Raw genomic sequence first — 22,962 nt, forward strand, 5'->3', positions numbered from 1 at the left:
CGAGATAGATGTAGTTCCAGTCCTCAATAATTCAGAGTGGCCGCCACAATTTTATAAAGCTTTTTCAAATGGTGCAAGTGCATGCCTACCCTTGCTTGCTATAATGAATCACCACCGCCTGGCACTGGTAGCTCCCTGCAGCTTCACTACGCTCAAATCTCAGGTAATAGTGTATGCCAAATAGGGCTGTTCAGCAGCTGAACCTCACCGATGGGCCTAACCGATGTCGAACTGCTCGAGCCGCTGCACAGGGACTTTGATTGGGACGGCAACGGTGGTGGAAGCAAAGGGGATGTTTCTTGTCATGGTTCGTGTATTCTGACAGTAATCAAACCAGCCGATGTGTGTGTATGTATATATGCATGTATGTGTATAAATATATATGATTAAAAAACATCGTGATATGACTCATTTTTGCAGAACTCTACCTCTCCTCTCTCACAGAAAAAGAAGAGATAAAATGAGTGACTAATCATAATTCAGAAGCAGGATTCGTGGCAGAATTCTTAACTTGCTGTTCCTCAGGAGTAACTCCATCTGCAGGAGGGCAAGACTCAGCAGGAATTTCTTCCTTTGTAGGCATAGTAGCAGCAGCAGAAAATTCTTCTTCCATAAGAGCAACCACAACAACAATTTCTTCCTCTGTGGGTGTAGTAGCAGCAGCAGGAACCTCTCCTTCCATAGGCACAACCTCAACAGCAACTTCCCCCTCTGTGGGCAAGGTATCAATAATTTGAATATTTTCTGCCAAGGGTACATCATCCTCAGCAGGAGTAACGGTGTCAGTAGGAATTCCCTTATCCAAACTCAGTTTCGGCAAACAACAAAATGAGAGAATGATAACAAGAAAGCATCAGAAGCTTAGGAAAGAAAGGGGAATGTCGTCAGGAGCACCAAGCAAAAAGTAAAAGAAAAAGAAAAAATGCAAAGAAGAGAACAGGAGGAGGTGAGAATATTCCACTCCATCTTCAGTAACATTATCAATTACAAAGGGGTCAACAGTAGACTCACACTCACACCAGCAGAAATCTTAATAGCTTAAAGAAAAATACAAAGGCTTTATGGAATAATAAGAGCAAATGTATCAGTTGATGCAAAATTGTGCAAAATGAAAAAAGGTGTTCATTTTACACAATTTGAGCAAAAAAAAAACCCAAACTTGTGCATAAATGCACGATTGCTACAATAATTGTGCAAATATGCACGGTTATTGTAGCATGTGCATTTAATATCTTAATAATTTTTTCTCTCTCCTCTCTGTTTCTCTCTCAAATCAACTCTTTTTTTCTCTCTCCTCTCTGTACCTGACACTCACCTTACTCTCTTTCTCTCATCTCATAAATCGCTGGAGGTGTCGATCTCTAACTCAAGCTTCAGGTCTGAGGCGTCGATTAGTGCTCAGGCCGGCGTCGCTCAATCAGTGCTTAGGGCTCAGGCCAATGTCGCTCTATCTTGTTGCTCAGGGCGTCGATCTCGTTGTTTGATCAGTGGGTTCGATCTTGTTGCTTAGGCCGGAGGTGTCGATCTCATTGTTGCTCGTTGTTGCTCAGGTCATCGCTGTCCCTCACTCTCTCTGACCTTTATCGCCGTTCCTCACTCTTTCTGATAAATGGGTGTTTGGATCTTTGGATTTGGGTAGGTTGATGATGGTGGCTTGATGATGGTGATGATGGTGGCTTGGTTGAATGGGTATGTGAATTTCATTGATGGTAGCTTGGTTGAATGGGATGGTGGTTGGGTTGTTGTGTGGCTTGATGATGGTGGTTGGATGATGGTGGCTGTGTGGGTTGTCTTGGGTCTGTGAGAGAGATAACAGTGGGAAAAAAATGAATATTTTATTGAATAAATGTTTAAAATAAATAAATTGATGTGGGTGTTTTGTAAAAATGGGTGTGTAAAATAGAAAAAAATAGGTTTTAGACGTGCAAAATGGAAAATTTTTTGCATCAACTGATGCAATTGCTCTAAAGATGTTCACGGAAAATATGAATTTACAAAGCCAAAAGATAATTTCACAGCAATGAGTTCCTTTCCTTTGTGGCAAGGTGGCCCATCACTTGAAAATAAAACCATAGAAGAATAAGGAAGCAAAGAAGGAAATGAGCAGCACATTTCTTATCAAGAAAGTTTTGAGAAAGAAAGAGCAAAAGGAGAAAGAAAGAGAAACAGGGAGGGAAAAATAAAAGTGAAGGGATGCGTGGGTTAATGGATGAGTAATAATGAAAATAGTGAAGCGTGGCCTAAAAGAAGCTACACATTAAATGATTGGGGTCTATTTGTTTGAATAATAGTTAAAGGGAAATACCTAAAAGGACAGCTCTGTTTGAGGTAGATCAGAAAGGAAGAAAAAGAAGAGAAAAGAAAGGAATGAAGGGAAAATAGGGGGATCTCTATTCAAAAACCCCGCGAAGGAGAAGGAAATTATCGCACGTGTGGTTGTAAAATAACTTGCATGCTCAGGGGCTGAATGTTAACGCCCATTTTTTAACATTGGTTTAAAGCCCAAAGGCCCAAAGAAGAAGGAAGAGGAGTAAGGCCCAAGAATAGGTCTTTGAAGAACTTAATAAGACATAGAGCCCATTTGGATAGGCGTTTTCCTAGACAAAAACGCGCAGTTTGATACAAAACGCAATATACATAATCGTTTGGAGAAGCTGTTTCAGCCAAATCACGTTTAGAAATCGCACAAATCCGTGGTTTCAAAGAAGCAATATCTAATTGCATTTTCAATATCAAGCAAATAGAACGTTTACGCACTGCTATTTTTTTCGTTTAAAAACCAAAAATAACCCCAAATAGCTGGTTATATTATCCCATTTTTTTCTCTTTCAATAGTCACTCTTCACCAATTTCCCTTAGTAACCTCTACTTCGCTTCTTTGCTTGATTTGGTGCCTCCAAATCTCAGGTAACCATATTTTTCTTTCATTATTCTTGAATTTTTACTATAGATTTGAGCTTTTGCATGGTGGGTTTAACAATTTACTTCAATAAAAATTTTGGGTTTGGTTTTTAGTTCTTGGTAATGGGCATCTTTGGGAACAAACTTTTCTTTGTTTGGATTATGAGCTTATGTGATTAAGTTTTGACTTGTTTCTAGTTTCTAGTGTTTGTGAATTCCAGATGGCTTGGTGTGCAATGGTGTATAACATCTGGATCCAATGGAATAATAGGGTACATAATGGGGTAGTTTAAACAGAGGAGTAGTTGGTAAGAGATATTTGCAGACATGTAAAAGCTAGGATGGCTACAAAGAGACCTGTTTATAATTCAAAATAGAATGTTGTGTAATAATTGGGGGTTATCTTGGTCCTAGAGGAGAAGCAAAATGTTTTTTGTTGTTCTGTTATAGTTTCTAAAAACTAGTTTGTAATTTGAGTTTGGTCTTTAGCGAAAGGACTTATTCTAATTACAGAAAAATTAAGATAGCCTTAACAATATAGTTAAGTCCTTTTTTGGAATTTACACCTAAAATTTTTTTTTTTAAAACAACTTATTTAAACACTTACGATGACTTTAAAAATTAAAAATGCACATTTTCACATTTTTACCAAACGCTTATTTGTGGTTTTAAAAGTTGTGTGTGTGTGTGTGTGTTTTTTTTTTTTTTTAAACACACATTTTAAAACAGCTTATCCAAACAGATCCATAGTCTATAGTAGAGTATGAAATAAAAGATAAGGTCCAAAGATGGCCCACCATCCTTTGAATGAAGAATAAAACAAGGGAGGTAGCCACCATAAAGTGGGTCATTCAAGCAAAGCAAACCTAGGTTAATAAAATCCCAAATGTCTAAAAAGAAGAGTAAAACCCCAAGGATGGCCTTTTGTAAGATTGCTTGGAAACAAGAAAATAAGAATCAATGGGCTCAGAATCCAATGAAGGGCAGCAAGCCTATAAAGCCCAAACTAAAGGGAAAGAGGAACCAAGTTCCTTTTGAGGAACATAATAAAAAGAAACAAGAATAGCATCAAGAGCAACATCGGCAGACAATGCGTGAAGAAGGAAGGAGCCAAAATCAAAGAAGAGACAAATGTGGCAAGGCTTGGTGCTCTGAAATCCTACAGCCCAACCAATGTAGATGGAATGGTTTGGTGGAGGGGGGAAAGGGCCTAAATTTATTATCCCGTTGAGATCCCTTTTAGGAGATGCTTTGCTGGGAAAACATCTTTACCAAAATTAGGAAATGAGTAGGTGTGAACCAATTGATGCATGCCAGAAGATGAGAACAAAGAGAATAAATGAGTCTTTACCATTTTAGAAAAAGAGAGGTAGTGACTCCGTGATAGATTGGCCTTTACACAAAATGGGAGGGTTGTTTGTTGTGAGGCAAAGGCTGAAACTCCTTAGTGGGATTATGGCCAACTAAGAATAGTCATAAGATTGTGGGGGAGTGCCTGATTGACATGGGTAGTGGGCATCATGCAAAAAGGCTAAATGCCTCCAATGGGCAGAAAAATGGATAAGGATGAGGGCAAAAAGGAAAATTACATAGGTTTGAATTTGGGTATAAATATGAATCATATCCATGAATAGAGAGACATGGTAACTTAGGTGTTGATGCCCATTTTTTAAGGTTGGCCTGTAATCCAAAACCCTAACAGAAAGCAAGGCCCAAAGGTTCACCAAGAAGACTGAATAGCAAGAAAGGCCTAAAAACAATAAAGAAATAAAAGCCTAGACTTATGTCTGGGATGAGAGAAAAATGCAAGGGAAAGTGACTTGCAGTAGAATACATATCTTTCACAGAATGACTTTGGTAGATTAGGGCAAATTAGGTCCAAGACCCTTTTCATCTAGTAAATAGTATTTAGCTCACAATGGCCTAAATCCTTTTGTATAAAAGTATAGGATTCAAACCTATTATGAAGAGATACGATGGAAAGAAATAAGGAATAGCAGCAAGTATCAGCAACATGAATCGCGTGAAGGAGAGAAAAGCCAAACTAAAGGAAATGACAAACGTAGCAAGAAATAAGAAATAGAAACAAGTATTAGCAATAGGAACTGCATGAAGGAGAAAAAATCCAAACCAAAAGAAGAGACAATCGTAGCAAGGTTGGGGGCTCTGTTGCCTTGCAACTTAGCCATGCAAGAGAGGCAGGGCTTATGACTGACGAGATGCAGAGGGTGTGGTTTGGTGGAGTGGGGAAATGACCTAGATTTGATATCTTACTAAGACCACTTTTGGGCATATGCCTTGCTGGGAAGACATCTTTTACCAAAATAAGAAGAAGGTAGGTGGGGACCATCTGATGCATGCTATTGAATGAAGACAAAGATAATTAATGAGGACTTTATTGTTTTGGGAAGAGAGAGAGGTAATGGTGTATGGCGGACTAGCCTTTACAAAAGGACAAGAAAATTTGTCATGAAACCAAGGTAGTGAGATTGAACCCACTTGACATTGTCAGAAGGTAGTGAGTAGTACGTTGGAGTGCTGAGTGTCTACAATAGACAAAATGGTTGGTGAAAGTAAGGGTAAAAAGGGAAAAGAACATGGATTGAGTTGTGGTATAAATAGGAATAGTACCCATGAATATGGGAACAACAACAGTAACCTAGGAAATCAAAAGAGTAAATGGAGATAGTGAAAGAAGAGAAAGAATGGAAAGAAAAAGGAACTTGAGAGAAAAAGAGAAGGGGCGTATACGGCATGAGAGAATATCATGCATCACTAGGATTCATTTCCCTCCCTCAGAAAACACAAAACCATACTTTTTGCAATCTCTTATGGATGACTACTCTAACTCACATTCTAAACCATGGTTTTGAAACCCAGACTATTCATTAAACCATAAAAGAGAGAGGTTCAAGGTTTTTGAAGTCGAACCAAGGTTGAACCGAGGTCGAACTGTGATGATATCATAATTAATTTAATACTTATTTTAAACATATTAAATTAATATAAATACAAAATTTGACTAAAATAATCCCTAAATAAATATAAAAATCTATATTTCAAATGTATTTTTTATATCATAACTTTCATAAGATAAATAAAAAAATTAAATTCAAAGCAAACATAATAAATAAACAAATATATAATTAAATGCATAACAATGTCAAGGTTGATTTGCTGATTATAAAAAAACATAGTTGATATACTTAAATCACTAACCAAACCAAATAGTAAACCATTGTTATCAATTTTAAATCTAATATAAAATATTATTAAAATATTAAAGAGGACAGTTGATGAAGCTTAAGCTACTGTGGTAATAGTGCTATATCAAACTCATCAAAAAGAAATGAATAAATAAATATATCAATACTTATGTGATCTGACATTTGTGGTACACGATGGGCGAGAAAGTTAAGGCATGTTTTACTAATTATAAGTGATTAGTGGTTATTGATTTAAATTTGAACCTAATATTAAGATTACTTTTTTACTTCAATAATAATAATCAGTAACAACCTACTACTTAAAATTTGTTATAAAATGTTATGAAAATACTATAGACATCTCATTTCTCTTTTAAAGTTCTTATACTTTTCAAAGAGAAATGATATGTCTACAACATTTTTACAACAAATCCTAAGTGAGAGGTTATTACTGATTGTTATTATTGGGTTAAAAAAGTAATCTCAATGCTAAATTTAAATTTGAACCAATAACAACTAACTACCTATAATTTGTTGTGAAAATATTATAAAAATATTGTGGACGTAACACTTTTTAAATTGTGTAAGTACAACTTGTTTTTCCTTTTTCTGTTTCTTTTATTTTTTCTTCCTTTTTTCTCCACCGTTTGATTGATTGATTTATCTCCTCCACCATTTATAATTTTACATCTTTTATCTCTTTTTTTTTTTTTTTTTTACTAGTATCTTAAATTTTTCTCATCCACCCATTTAAAATTTTTATCTTCCCAATGCCTCTTACTTTCCCAATGCCTAGTTGCCTACACATTTCTTCATGGAACTCTTTCTCTTTTTTGATGAACACTCTTCTCTCTTTCTTCTTCACAAATCTCCTTAGTCCTCACAAAACTCTTCCTCTGCTCCTTCTCAGTCTCACTCACGGAAACAATCATGGTTTTTTTATTTTTGGTCAAAAACTCTTGCAGAGCATTGCATTGTCACCGTGCAGTGGCTGCTCCTTTCTTCTTCTTTTATTTTTTTATTTGTCAATAAAAATTTTGCAGAAGCACTCATTGCTGAAAAGAAAATTTCGCCTGAAACTATTCAGAACATTGATGCGAGTTCAATGTTGGACAGAATGTTATGGTTAAAACTTCAACAATGGTGATTTGGTGCTGTGAGTCTGTAATGTTTTTATTTTTTAAATAAAAATATCTTTGACTTGAACCGTGAAAACTGTTCACGGTCCTTAAACCCGAGCGGTTCAACTGCGGTTTGAACGGTTTCTTGCTTTTCTTACTTAGAACGGTTTCTAGAGGTAAAAGAACTAAAATAGTGAGAGGTTTGTGGTTTTCCCGGTCGGACCATACGGTCCGGTCTGGATTTCAAAACCATGTTCTAAACCATTCAACTTTGTAGCCTAATTGGGTAACAAGGTTGTGTGAGTTGGAGTTGAGCTCTCTTAGTCAATATCTTGTTGAGAACATCTTTCTTTTGATTCATGATTATGCTTGCAGAAACTTTATCTATTTTTTGCTGACACGTGTATTAATTTGTTTAGCTTGAACTAATCTTGCCATATGTGTATATATACACACACACACACATTATAGTTTATATCTTGTAGAGAATACTTTCAATTTCTTCATTATGTCTGCTATCATTAATCTTCTTTATTAATGTTAACCCTGTTTTGGACTAACCATTATTCTACCATGTTTACATATCTTGCTTGGAGTGCTTTGTCTTGTGCACAGATTGGTTCTAGGAGAATTCTGTGGAGAGAACTAGAACCAACTCCCTTACCCTCTGTAGGAGCCTTAACCCAAAAGTACAAAAAGGCACCTACACTAGTCAATAAGAAAAGAGAGTAAGATAGTGAATGAACTATTTAAGGTCGCATAGCATTTGTACTCGGCTATAGAATTCCATTTCAAATTCATATGATATTGATTGCATGGCCAAATTCATATATGAGTGGGATTTGGGGAATCAAGGAGTGTTAGAGGATTCTTTGGCAATATAGAAACCTAGGATGCTCCCTCCAACCCCCAAAATCACATATAAATGGAGGGTTTTGCCCCTTTGATCCTTTGTTAAATAGTTTCTTGAAGCCTTAATTATTATATTATATTTTATTGTTGTTTTGCTAAGATGAATTATTTAAAAATAAATATTTCTATTCAATAGATTGCCTTTCTAATCAATAGGGTTCCTAGTTGTCAATTCTTGCTAATTTCTAGTTAAGTTATGTGGGGTAATATTGGAACTTGGCAATGACTTATAAATGGACTTTCTTTGTTGTTCTTATTGACAGACCAGTTAGAAAACCGTCCACCTATTACAGGAAATGTCCTATTTAGCTCATACACAAAGTTCCTTTAAATTAACAACATTCACATCAACTCTTCTAAAATAGCATAAGGCAAAATGAAAGTACCCACATCAACTTATGTAGAGGCAAAATAGAATCTTGCTACAGTGCTTGTCCCAATTTGGGAGACACTGTCACTTATGCATTTTTTTTTATTCATTTATTTCTCCAAATTTCATCTCTCTCTCACCAACAACGTCATTTTAGCTTCTCTCTCATTTGGATATTGAGCTCTTCTTTGATAAGTCTTAGCTTCCTTACTAGGTTTGTTTTCTCACTCTCGCATCTCCTTGTCTTTGAGTCTCTACTAGGTGGTGCTGACAAATTTATACCAGGTGGAGTATGGTGGTAGCAATGATGTAAGCTGATTTATTGTTGTGGTTTTGTTATGATTTTCAACTTCACTAACCTTATTTTTTATTCTCTATGATTAATTGTTGTGAAAATTTTCTATTGTAAGCGAATTGGATGGGGTTTGATATTGGGGATTGTAAGAGTGAGATTTTGAACAGATTGATTAGTTGTATTTAGTTTGGATTGATTTGTGAGTTAGATTTTGGTTGATTTGTGTATGCTTTTGGGTTGAGTATTTGCTTGTTTGTTGAGAAAACAAAGGAAAACTAAAGAAGAAGAAAAAAGAGGATGGAAACAATGATAACAAAATGAACGGAAAATAAATATTTAAATAAAATAGAGTATAAAATTAAGAATCAGATGTAGGTGTTTCAAAAAAGGGTTAGCTTAAATAGAAAAAAAGTAGTTTCTTATCTTAAAGTAGAGATGATATTTTGCATAAATTGATGTGAGTTCTCTACAAGTACTAAATTAGGTTTTATGCTTTCAATTTTAAAGTCCCAAATGTTTGAAACAATTTCAATTTGAAGACCTTATCCATCTTCGAATTCAATATTCAGTTTCGTTATTTTAGGAAATAATGAAGCAAAAAAAGGGAAATCATTGCTAAAATTTTAAGTTTAACCTAGTTAACTAGCTTTGATCTTTCAACAAGCACTTTCTCATTCTAAATGAAACATTCTATCTCAAAATGGAGATTTCTCTTTCTACCCTTTATATTCATCACTACCAAATTGATTTGTGAACAATGAACAATCCCTAGTAGAAAAAGAATCAGAATTTAAGAGATTAAGGACCTGTTTGGTTTGTTGATGACTCAAAACTCAATTCTTAAAACTCAAACTTGTAACTCATATCTCGTTTTCTAATTTTTTCTTAACTCACTCAATAACATGTTTGGCTCAAATATTTGGTTTGGTTTTCACTGCTTTAACTCAAAAGTTGAGTCCACAAGTTAGAACGGTAACAGTACCACAAAATTCTACACCCGCGAAATTTTCTCTCTCAATTCCTCGTTCATTTTTCTTTTTGCAATTATCATCTTCCTCTTTATTTTCTCTACCGAGCAGCCACCATATTTTAAAATCAAATATGAAACAAATTTAAACTGTCTTAAACATACAAACATAAACCCAAACCCATAGAGGAAGAGATAGAAACGGCCACCACATCTCAGATCCAAACCCACCACAGATCTAAACCCCACACTGACACCTATAACCACATCTCAGATTCAAACCACCACACCCACACCACAAAATCTGAACCCCACACCCACACCCACACCTACAACCACATCTCAAAAATCCAAACCCCACAACCACATCTCCAGTCCGAACTTCACACCCACAAATCAGATCAGAAACTTGAAATCACCATTAAAATACCATAGAAAGTACCAGACAAACCCGCAAAAAAAAAACCCATAGATCTTGAAAGAAGGAATAAAAAAAGAATCAAGACGAAGTTGAGAAAAGAAATAGGTGAAAAAAAAGGAAAGAAATAAGAAGAAGCTAGAGAAATAGGCATGAAGAAGATAAAGAAAGAAAGAAAGAAAGAGGAAGAACTGAAAGAAGTTGGAGAAAAAAAAGGCATGAAGAAGAAAGAGAAAAGAAAAAGAAAGAAAGAGAAAAAAGAACCCACCTGTGTCTATTGAGTTGCTATAAGTCTTTGTCATGGGTCCCACTAATTGTATTTTATTACCAAACTGCCATTAAACTCATAACTCAAACATCTAAAAACACCAAGATTTTTATTTTTATTTTTATTTTATTTTATTTTTCAGTTTCCATCATCCAAACTCAAACTTTTGAGTGAAACAATCATCCAAAACTAAGCCAAACACTTTGTCATCTGTGGGCCCCACTTGTTTTGGATGATGGATCATGAAAATTGAGTGATATTACTCAGTTTTCATGCTATCCAAACAAGCTCTAAGAATATTCCATTCCATTAAGGAGAATTTAAGAGATTAAGGATGTTGCCACTTGCCACTTGCCTACAAGATTCAGTGGCAAGTGGTAGGTAAATTGTTAGTGGTAAGTAAAAAATAATGTTAGCGACGAGCCTATTTGAAAATTAATGAAAATTTGCCAACTCAATTGGTGTGCAAAAAAGTTGTCAAACTTTTTGTGTATGTAGCATTATTTCTTTTTGAAACCATAGTATTGCACTTGGTTGTTGGTTAGAGGAAAATAGTAATTTCTTTATTTATTTTTTGTTGAAAAATAATAATATATTTATTTTAATGTTTTTTTTTTCCTTCAAAATTTTTAAGTTAATAACTTTGCATTTGTGTGGGGCAAAAACAAACGCAAAGGCCCAAAAGAGTGAGATTGGGCTTTGGGGAGAAGCCCACTACAAGTAATTTGTAGAGATGGGTATAGTGGATTGACACATGGGCTCCTAATCCAAAGGGTTGAAGTCAAAGAAAAAGATCCAGATGGAAAGAAAATAGAACCAATAAGAAAAATGAAAGTCAAAAGGTTATATTGATACCTCGTCGGTCAGTTGAGGGAGCTTTTTACAGTTTAGGGTTATAAGCTTTTGGGTTGGTTCTCTCTAATCTCCAGGTTTTGATCCCTGTTCACTGGGATCTCTCCCCCTTTTATAGTATTTACTCTTTCATCTTGGCCCTCCACCTAGAGGGTGGTGGATTTCCCACAGATACTTATCCCATCCCACTTTAGGAGGTAGTGCTGAGTGAGCTATAGGTTGTCTTGACACTGTTCAAGTATCATTCAGCCATTAATGTGGCTGACCTGGTTGGTGCAGTGCATTCAATGTGGAGGTGATGTGTGCTTCCTTGACAAGTTTCCCATTCTCTTTCTCCCTCTGTGCTGGTCACGATTGCCTCCCTCGGCTCATGCCTCCAAGCTAGGGGCAGGGCTCCTCTTACTTATTTCGGTCAATCACATCCAAGGTAGTTGCCTTCCTAGGGTTGTTTAAGGGTCCTTGTTTAAGCCTTTCTTTCAAGTTGTACTAGGTTTGCCCTCATGGGATTTGCTAGCTGGGCTTTATTGTCAACTCTTGACAAACCCAAAATTACCATTAGTTATATTTAATACCACTATATATATAATTGCACTCTAGGTCTTATTAATAAATTATATCTCAAAACTTTATTATACATACAACCCCTTCATAAAATATTCGTAGTAATACAAAGTCATGAATGTTAACTGCCATTTAGAAGATTACTACATCTTAATCCTTGAGTACCCGGTTTAATCCTTTAAGTTATACATCATATATTTATGAAATCCAATTTCATAAATATATACTTTAGTAACTTCTTACTAAAGTAGTTAGGCCTAACATTCTGAATAACCAAACCCATTAAACTTATCTCAAGGGAATATTTTATATCTCCGTTAAGAGATTATGAATTCCATCTTGAGAATATATGTTCTTTCAACACTAAATGTGGCTGCCCAACATACTGAGATTTTGATTGTGACTTTAGATCTCACTCTTGATATATCAAAGTAACCTACACTTCATGATCAGGTTCATTATTCTATTAGGATTAAGAGTTGATGTAAATAGAAGTCATGAGATTTATTATTCGTTTGGCAGTCATTAGTAGAATAATAATTCTCACAGCGGTCCAGGTCAATATATCTTAACACTTAACACTTAAAACATATCAACATATTAACTAGAAGTCTCCACTTCCATGATCAAGACAAATTATCTTAATTGATATGTTATAGTCTTCACAAATGAAATGCCCAATTTCATCACCGACTATGAACTAAAATTCTGAATTTACAAAAAATTTGTGATTTATATCTTTTGTGACTAAATCACATAAATCACACACTATGCATCTCATGGACTATGTGATAATGTCCAAATATTCATGTTACCATTATTTTAGATAATAATAAAACAACTTTATTAATCATAACTTAATATCATACATAATGTCATATATAGCATCATACAATAGGATTTAAAGGGCATATATCCTAACAATCTCTCATTCGCCCTAAAAACTATTGTGCACTAATCTAACTCCCATTCCCTCCAAATGTGACTTAAAATTCCTTTGGAGCAAGGCTTTGGTAAAGGGATCTGCTAGATTACTTTGCACTATCAATCTTTGCTACTACTACATCTCCCCGAGTAACAATGTCTCGAATGATGTGATACTTTTTTTTTTTTTTTATGTGCTTTCCTTTCTTGTGATTCCTTGGATCTTTGGATTGTGCAACCGCTCCACTATTGTTGCAAAGCAATGTGATAGGAACTTACTCAATTCTCACAACACCAAGATTAGAAAGGAATTTCTTGAGTCAAATAGCTTCCTTTGCCGCTTCATAAGTAGCAATATATTCAACTTCCATGGTGGCGTCAGCAATACAAGATCGCTTAACACTCTTCCAACTTACGACTCCACCTCCCAAGATGAACACGCTACTTGAAGTGGACTTTCTGAAATCAAGATCTGATTGAAAATCTGAATCTGTATAACCAATGGGAATCAAATCCTCACTATGGTAAACAAGCATATAGTCTCTTGTTCTCCTTAGATACTTGAGAATATGCTTTACAGCTTGCCAATGTTTAAGTCTTGGATTTGATTGATATCGGTTAAGGGTGGCAAAATAAGCCCAAACCCATTTGTCCACCCAAACCCACCTACTCTAATTAAACCCAAACCCACCCAATTATTAGTTTGGTTAAATGGACATTAGACCCAATAATTATTGGGTTTTAACTAAAAACCCATTCAACCCAAAATCAATACAACCCAAATTCAACCCAGCCCTTCCCAAAAAAAAAAACCCAGCCCTTAGGTTTCATGAGGGTTTTCATTTTCCCTCATTTTCTCGGCTTCCAATCACATCAAAACTCTTCAAAGCTTCAGCAGATTTCTGAGTTGTTTGCCGGAATATTCACGCTATCTCTTTCTGGTCACTCCAGCTCTCATTGGTAAGCTTCGAATCTCAGATTTGGTTCCTCTCTTTAGTTACTCAAAAGTCTTCTTTTGCTTTCCTTCGTTTTCTCCGTTACCAAACAGTTTACATCTTCTAATTTTGTTTGATTTTATCTTTTCTAATTTCGATTGCCTGAACTTATTTTTGGTAATTTAAATCTGTGAAAGTAGTTAGTATTTGCATTTCGAAGGGTACTGGATTAAGAATATAGTAATACTAACATGTTCTGCAAAGTAAATGAAAGAAAAGGGTTTAAAGCTTAATGGGGGTGATGGGTTTTCTTTGAATCACTAAGTAAACGTGTTTGCCACCTGGGTTTTATGTAGGCATTTTGAGTTGTTTATGAAAGTTCAAAAACGTGTATAAAAACACTTTTGAACGTTTAGACCCCCAAATTACAACTTAACCAATACAAGCAATATGTCAAACAACTAGTGTGCGGAAACTTAACATATGCTATAATATGAAATTGGTTATAAACTATCTAAGCCATAACAAAATAAAATCCACAGCAGATAAATATAAAGGCAAAGATAGAGAGGAAGGAAGATGCAAACACAAAGACAACACGCGATGTGTTATCGAAGAGGAAACCGAAGTCCTCGGTGAAAAACCTCTCCGCCGCCCTCCAAGCGGTAATCAATCCACTAGAAAATACAGTTGGGATACAAGGACAGCAATAGACCCTCCAAGCCTAATCTACCCAGTGCACCTAAGCCCTCCAAGCTTCTTGCTCCAACGAGGTTGCGCCGAACCTTTTTCTTTTCTAGCTTCCCGGATTCCGCTACTAGACCGTAGCATCAACCAATGAAGATTGGCTCCTTCCTAACTGCTTCCCAGAAATCCAAACGACTGTCTCACAGTGATGATGATGGTGAGAACCAGGTTTGGTATAATGCCTCTCAAGGATTTAACAATGGAGAGGGAGAGAGTTGAGGAATTTGAAGAGACTCTAAGGTTGAGATTGTGGGTGAAGCAATCTGGTTTTTTCTTTAGGGTTTCTCTCTCAAAATTCTCTTTGGAAGCTCTCTTTCAATCGTGGGTTAAAGGGGTATTTATACTGGAGTGGGAGAGGAATGTGAAACGTCAGGTTTTACAAAACAGGGGTGGCTCGCGGCTTGACCTCGCGGCTTGACCGAGTCGCGAGATCCAGTCGCGAGTTAACCGTATGGCCAGTTGTCCTGTTTTGTCCTGTAGTGCTCTAGCTAGCATGACTGTTCATCTTCCAGCATGCTTGGCACGTGTGCAGCTTCTGGCGGCTTGCAGCCGCGAGTCCACCCGCGAGTCCCAGCCGCGAGTCTCTGTTTTCTTGCACACTCTTGAGCAAACTTCACTCTATCTCACTCACTACCTTTACAACAAACCCACCTAAATACAGGGTTACTAAATGCTGAATTACAAGCAAATTTGGCACGGAATAAAGCCAATTAGATGGTTGAATAAATTCAACCTTACAATCTCCCCCTTTGGCTATTCCGTGACAAAACCCTAAAACAGACTCTAGACTTAACATGTGAGTTGGGAACAGTTGAACAAAACTCACTCACACCTAACTCTAGAAGCTGTGAAGCACTTGAATCATATGAACATAATACTCCTGAAACACAACAATACACCATGATCATTGTAAGCAGAAAATTATAAATGCATATGAAACAGGCAAATATGAGATCAAGCAAAGATGGAGTTAATAAACAAACCATGGCTTGATCAACCAAGTGAACACCACAAGGTAGTGATCACAGTGCTCATTCACACTTGGAATGAACACAAGAACATACAAGTTAACAAGCACAAGGCAAGACACTTGTATGCTCAACACTCAACCAATGCATAACACACAAGGCATATGCATCTAGGAACAATCCTACAAGGGCACAAGAGTGACAGTACATAAACCAAAATGCAGAACATTTAGATTAAAATACTGATTTCAACATAGTATAAAGGCTGCACTAAGCAAGGTACATACCATAAAGCCTACAAACTATGCATAAAACATTAACCCTAAAAGCTTACAAAAGCACATGGGTACAAACACATTATATTGAATAAAAACTTAAAAAATATAAACTAAAAGTGCTTAAAATTTCTCCCCTTCAAAGTGATGAGAAGCTGTGATGCATTTGGAACATATATATACTTGTACCCTGAAACACTTGTACAAAACACATTAGACCCTCAAGGTAAAGCAAGTAATAAATGACAAGTATAATATAACAAGTATAGAAATGATTACAATGATCACATAGCAAAGCAAATGATCATCTGAACATGCATTCAATGAAGCATAATCACATAGGGATATATGCATGTCCAAAGCACAAACATGATGCAATGAGAACACCAAAGCATAACACAAAGCACCATAAAGCCAACAAGAAAACAAACAGAACAAGGTTTTCTAGTTAACACAATGTCTTCTCCCCCTTGGTATATGCATCTCCCCTATGGAATTTCTCTCCCCCTACAAATGTGCATGAGAAATAGAATTTCTCCCCCTAAGGATGTGCACAAGAGTCACATAGAAATGACAAAATACTCCGAAACATACTCTAGAGTATACTCTCCCCCTTTTTGTCAGGAATAGACAAAGGGTCAAGAAGAAACGAAGGCAAAAGATGAAGGAATGAACAATGCTAATGATGCATGATGGAAAAATGAAAATTTTTTTGAAAACAACTTTGAAAAAAAAAAAAAACCTCAATATGCAAAACATGCGATTTTCGCGACTGAGTGAGTCGCCACAAAGTCGCCAGTTCAAGCCGCCAAAACACTCAAAGACAAAAGATTGAAAATTTTTCTAAGTGTTTTTCGCGACTGGAAGGTCTACCCGCGAGAGAGTCGCGAGCTGAGCCGCCAAAATCTCTGAGTAACCCTCGCGACTGGACCTTCCACTCGCGAACAAGTTGCCAAAATGACCCGCGAAGACGCGACTGAGTCTCGCGACATGACTTACCCGCGACTGAGTCGCCAAAACAGGGCAAAACTGGGTTTCTTGAAAAATTTCAGATTTTTTAACAAAATACTTTCCAAAAACACCTAAAACACTCAAAAATCTTTTTGCGCTTGAATTAACAAAGATTGAGCATGTGAAAACACATTTCATCAAGTACAATCACACAAATGAATATGGCATTTATTGAACATAAACTTGTGTGTTGTGTGTGGATATCAACAATGAGATAGTCCTTAGTCTAATGTGAAGCTTCAATGATCAATTCAACCAAGGCATACACAATTAGCACTAGATCAAGTGATCCATCTCAATTATAGAAATATGTATATATGACCTCCTACAAAACTTAATAACATATCTTGGAGCTTTACATTTGACTCCATAACATTTGATCATTTTGATCTCTTGAGACAATCACCTCTCATTGTGAGAGTGATATTTGATATTTCACTTTAATGAACAAGCCTTTGGCTTTTTGAATAAACATTCTCTTTAATATAAGGTCGCTTACCCTTTTTCCTAGTCGAATACTAGAATGTGCGACAGGCTTTTGCAGCTCAATATCTCTTTTCATTTGGAGATTTACATATGGTGAGCTCTTCTTAGCAAAAACAAAAATAAAGAGTGGGAAGATATATAGACACAAGTCTATGCAAGTTTCAAGATCAACATAACCATTCACTAATCATTCATGACAAGTTTGAAGATCTATTTACAACAATCACATAGATTTCAAGATTTCTCCCACAGTGATAAGAGTGCATAGGAACAAGTTACGCTCGTAAATGCACAAAGTCATTAGCACAAAGGTACAAGGCAAAACAAGTTTTGAGACAAAACTCAACAACGTCGATCAAACTTTTTGATTTTCTACTTTTTATGTGGTTTTGGATTTTTACACACACAAACCAAAGACATAAAAGTAAGATCAAAACAAAAACAAAACAATGCATATAAAGATATGCATGATGCATAAATGCATGACAATGAAGCATCTAATGCATGAAGGGTCCTACAAAGATCGAAAGAATTAGATCAAGGACCAAAGGAGCAAAAGCTCAACCATAGGAACCCTTCCTCATCCAAATAGAACAATTGTTTGGAATGAGTGTCTCATGAGAAGTGAGACGAGGGTTGGAAGAATGAGAACCGGAGATGCATATAGACAAGGAGTTAAGAGCATTAAACACTTTCTTTAACAACATGCTATTATCACTCAAATCCGGTTTATCCTTTTTAGCACAACTTCCAAGAAGCTCAAGTTTTTCTTTTCTTTTGATTCTTTTAAAAGCATGAAACTTAGAGCATTGAGGTCTTAAATGACCAAAGGCACCACAATGGTGACACACAATGTGTTTAGGTCCACTAGGTCTTTTGGGAAGGGATCTAGCAATATGGTTTTGTTCCCTCTTCAACTTATGACATTGAGGTCTTATATGACCAATCACACCACAATGGTGGCAAGTTGGAACAAACTTAGATCCATCCAAAGCCTTAGGTTGAGACCTAAACAGAGGCTTTGACTTAACAGCCTTTCTCTCCACATTTTGATTTCTTTTATGTGGAGGAACGTACACGATTTGTCCTTAAAGATAGAATACACATTAGGCACAAGATCGGGTACCACAACATGATTGCAACACATATTATCATCCATTTTATCAATGGGTTCAGCAATCAAACACTTGGCATGCATCTTAAGAGATTCATTATCACATTTTAACTCATCAACAAGTTTGTTGGACAAAACAAGTTTAGCATCCAAGTCCATATTCAAACATTCAAACTCTTTTAGCTTTTCAAGAGAATTTTCAGCAAGTTTTTTATATTTCTCAACCAATTTGTTGGATTCATTGAGCTTAGCAATCAAATCGTCATTTTCACAAAATAACTTGCTTAAATTCTTTTGAAACTTCTTAGCATTTTTCTTCAAGAGTTTGTCAGCAACACCCATAGATTCAAATAACATGTCATCACACTTATGAGGATTAACACTCATAGAGGCATTTTCACAAACACGTGGCATGTTACATTCATCACCAACCAAATCATGCAAAGAGACATACAAAGCACAATCCATGGCAAATAAACACAAGGGGTCAAGGATCACACTTAGGTATTTAAACCACAACAAATGTACCCGCTCTGATACCAATTGAAAGTTCAAAAACGTGTATAAAAACACTTTTGAACGTTTAGACCCCCAAATTACAACTTAACCAATACAAGCAATATGTCAAACAACTAGTGTGCGGAAACTTAACATATGCTATAATATGAAATTAGTTATAAACTATCTAAGCCATAACAAAATAAAATCCACAGCAGATAAATATAAAGGCAAAGATAGAGAGGAAGGAAGATGCAAACACAAAGACAACACGCGATGTGTTATCGAAGAGGAAACCGAAGTCCTCGGCGAAAAACCTCTCCGCCGCCCTCCAAGCGGTAATCAATCCACTAGAAAATACAGTTGGGATACAAGGACAGCAATAGACCCTCCAAGCCTAATCTACCCAGTGCACCTAAGCCCTCCAAGCTTCTTGCTCCAACGAGGTTGCGCCGAACCTTTTTCTTTTCTAGCTTCTCGGATTCCGCTACTAGACCGTAGCATCAACCAATGAAGATTGGCTCTTTCCTAACTGCTTCCCAGAAATCCAAATGACTGTCTCACAGTGATGATGATGGTGAGAACCAGGTTTGGTATAATGCCTCTCAAGGATTTGACAATGGAGAGGGAGAGAGTTGAGGAATTTGAAGAGACTCTAAGGTTGAGATTGTGGGTGAAGCAATCTGGTTTTTTCTTTAGGGTTTCTCTCTCAAAATTCTCTCTGGAAGCTCTCTTTCAATTGTGGGTTAAAGGGGTATTTATACTGGAGTGGGAGAGGAATGTGAAACGTTAGGTTTTACAAAACAGGGGTGGCTCGCGGCTTGACCTCGCGGCTTGACCGAGTCGTGAGATCCAGTCGCGAATTAACCGTATGGCTAGTTGTCCTGTAATGCTCCAGCTAGCATGACTGTTCATCTTCCAGCATGCTTGGCACGTATGCAGCTTCTGGCGGCTTGCAGCCGCGAGTCCACCCGCGAGTCCCAGCCGCGAGTCTCTGTTTTCTTGCACACTCTTGAGCAAACTTCACTCTATCTCACTCACTACCCTTACAACAAACCCACCTAAATACAGGGTTACTAAATGCTGAATTACAAGCAAATTTGGTACGGAATAAAGCCAATTAGATGGTTGAATAAATTCAACCTTACAGTTTATATGTTCTTTTTTCTAATGGTGTTTGGTATAATTGTATATTTGAATCTTTTCATTATTAGAAAATGTGGAAATGACATTCAAGTGTGAGAAGCAATAGTGGAAATTTCTTTTATTTTTTGCACTTTTTTTTTCTTCTAAGGAATTTAAAATAGGGTGATTGAATTTCAGTTAATGTTTAGTTGGGTTTGACTGTTGTTGAACATTTAGCCTTTTATCCCAAGTCCCAACATAAGTATTATGCTGCAAAAATTCATTTGTTTCTATGGCCTTTGAAGATATCTTTGTGTGTTGAAATACTGCAAAGTAGAAAGAACGCTTATGCTACGTTAAGTACTTCGTTTTCTTCATTTGTAATTCATTTGGAATATTGATGTAGGTGGATATGTTGTGGTGAATGAAAAGCTGCCTAATTATGTAGTCCCATATTTGACTGACTTCAAGGTACTCATTTTTGTAAACTTTAAAGACTATTTGTATATATTTGAATGTTGTGAGTCTTCAAAGGGAAAGGTTACTTGGTTTTCAAATGCTACTGTGTGTGAGAAATCAAAGGTGCATACATGTGCTACTTTCTTATTAAATGTTCTTTCCTTTCCAAGTTTTTAATGAATGCTACATATGAGGATTTCTCTGGTTTTGTAATGGAGCATGGATCACATTAGATTGATTGCATTCAACCTCTTTCTTTCTTTTGCTTTCCTTTTTCCCTTGGATGGTTTGTCTCCTGTTGTACAATATGGATGTAGCCTTCTCAAGTGAGTTCATTCCTGTTCAGCCTTCACATGAATCACATCCCATTTAATAGCATTGTAAAATTAAAGACATCATAAAAATTATATATGCATTCAAGTGTTACTTATGGCTCTATAGAACAATTTGTATTCCCTTAATTGTAATTGAAGCATTACTAGTCTATGTAACTACTATATTTAAATATATAAGTCCACTAATAAGTTGCTCTTTGAGCTGGATCTAAGTTTGGCTATGTAGCATCTTCAATCAAATATTGATTTTAAATAAGTTTCCTCTCTGTTCCTTCCTCAGCAATTAATATGATTAAAGTAAAGCAGTGAAACATACTCCAAGTTTAGATATATATCATTAACAAACAACTTTTCTGTTTTTTTTTTTTAGAGGGGGGATGAATGGAAAGATGCAGTCAACACTAAGCTTCATATATGCAGTAGCTCCTATACTTTTGGGATTATTATTATTACTTTTGTTTGGTTGTGTGACATATATTCTCTATTAATGGCAGTCTTGGATATGAGTTTAAATTAATTTTATTGCAACCAAAAACATTTCTCATTGTGTATTCTAAAATCATTTGTTTGCATCAGCTTTGGCATATGCTTTCAAAGATCTTCTTGTGTTAAAGAGTTTGATAAGATATATATATTGCTCTTTGCAAATTTAACTGACAGGTGGTTTGTCTTTAAAGTTTAACTGACATGTTGTTTGGTATTTTCTATTTAACCTATAATTATTTATTTGTAAGATTAAGAACTTGTAAGTTGTAACACAGCACAAGCAACATTGTTTAAACTATAATTCTTTATGCCACATTATTTGAGTGGTCAAGTTTTAGAATGGTTCAAAATGCTGAGTTTTTTTTTTTTTTTTTAATTGTTGGTGGTTTTGTTTTCCTTTACATTTTAGATATGGATTCAATGAATGAAGAAAATGATGAGTATTAGGTGAAAGGAAGCTATTTTAAGGTAAATTTTTCTGTTGTTTGTGTAATTTATTTTTATTTTTATTTTTATTTATTATTATTTTTTTTTATACAAGATAGAATTCTACTCTAGCCTAATCTAAGTGTATATGTGTGTGAAATTCCCTCCTGAAGACTTGAACCTCGACCCTTATTCCCCACGCCCTACAAGCACTTATACTTGTGGAGTGACCATCGCACCAAGGGTGTGCGGTGGTAATTTTTCTATAGGTTTTGGTAGTGGGAGCTAATTGTTCTTGTTTTAATTATTATGCCTTCTGGCACATTTATAACTTCAGTATACCTTTTCATAAATTGCTAGTTCATGGGATATATCCATTTTATAGAGAAAGTTATATTTACTTGGTCTTGCTGGGATGATATAACTTTTGTAGTGAGAGTTGCCATGGATGAGATTTCTTAAATATAGGTCCAGATGTATTGACTGATCGTTTCACTACATGGAGGATATATGTGAATATTTTGGCTTATATAAGAAGTTTTGTGACTTGATAGTAAAGTATATTGGATGAAATTATGTTTTTCACTTCTATTTTTCTCCCTTTTTGTGCAGCTCGTATCTGCTACATACAAGAAAAAAGAGGTTAACATCTGGGATCCTAAGGCTACAAATTTTTTTGGGTTCAAAGAAGACTTTCTTGGGGATACATTTAAAAATGTATAACCTGCATTAATCATTGAGTGCAGTCTTTTTTATTTTGATCGGGTTAGCGATGGCTCATCCTTATAAACATGTAAATCAGAATCTGGAAAGCATTTTAAAATCCTTTGCTACTCTTCAGTTTCTTTGCATTTTCCAACTTACATTACTACAATTACAAATAACAATTTTTTCATAGTTGTAGTAGTAGTAGTTGTAGATTTGTGTCTTTTGTAATTCGTATTATGTTGATGTAGGATGGTAACACATTTTGTTGCACAAGACTTTCGTGTTGTATGGATAGTGATATCTCTATAAAGAATGCATGGTCATACTTCAAAAAGATTTTGGTAGTATTTTGAGAAAGACATGCGGGTCAATTATAGCGTGTATAATTGTATTTATCATATTCAAATGTCTCTGTTGTTGACATGCTAAACTATTAGATTTGGTCGCCAAATACAGCAGCTCTAAATTTAATTCCTGTGTATATGTATAGCAATTTTTTAAGAAATATTTTATATATTTAATTGTCCTATGAGTTTAAAGAAAAGGAATATACTAATAACTAGTAGAAAATGCTATTGCACTATGTTTCTTTCT

The 22,962-nt window shown here is 35.7% G+C and overlaps 1 long non-coding RNA gene across 1 annotated transcript; it reads left to right on the top strand.

Moving 5' to 3' along the window:
• Positions 1-13,453: 13,453 nt before the first annotated feature.
• Positions 13,454-22,725, top strand: LOC126689081 (uncharacterized). The gene is made up of 4 exons (XR_007644418.1): positions 13,454-13,755; positions 20,361-20,425; positions 21,644-21,702; positions 22,273-22,725. It is a non-coding gene; the product is annotated as an uncharacterized LOC126689081 (long non-coding RNA).
• The last annotated feature ends 237 nt before the right edge of the window (positions 22,726-22,962 follow it).

Source organism: Quercus robur, chromosome 1 (assembly GCF_932294415.1).
Source record: "Quercus robur chromosome 1, dhQueRobu3.1, whole genome shotgun sequence".
Classification (NCBI taxonomy): domain Eukaryota; kingdom Viridiplantae; phylum Streptophyta; class Magnoliopsida; order Fagales; family Fagaceae; genus Quercus; species Quercus robur.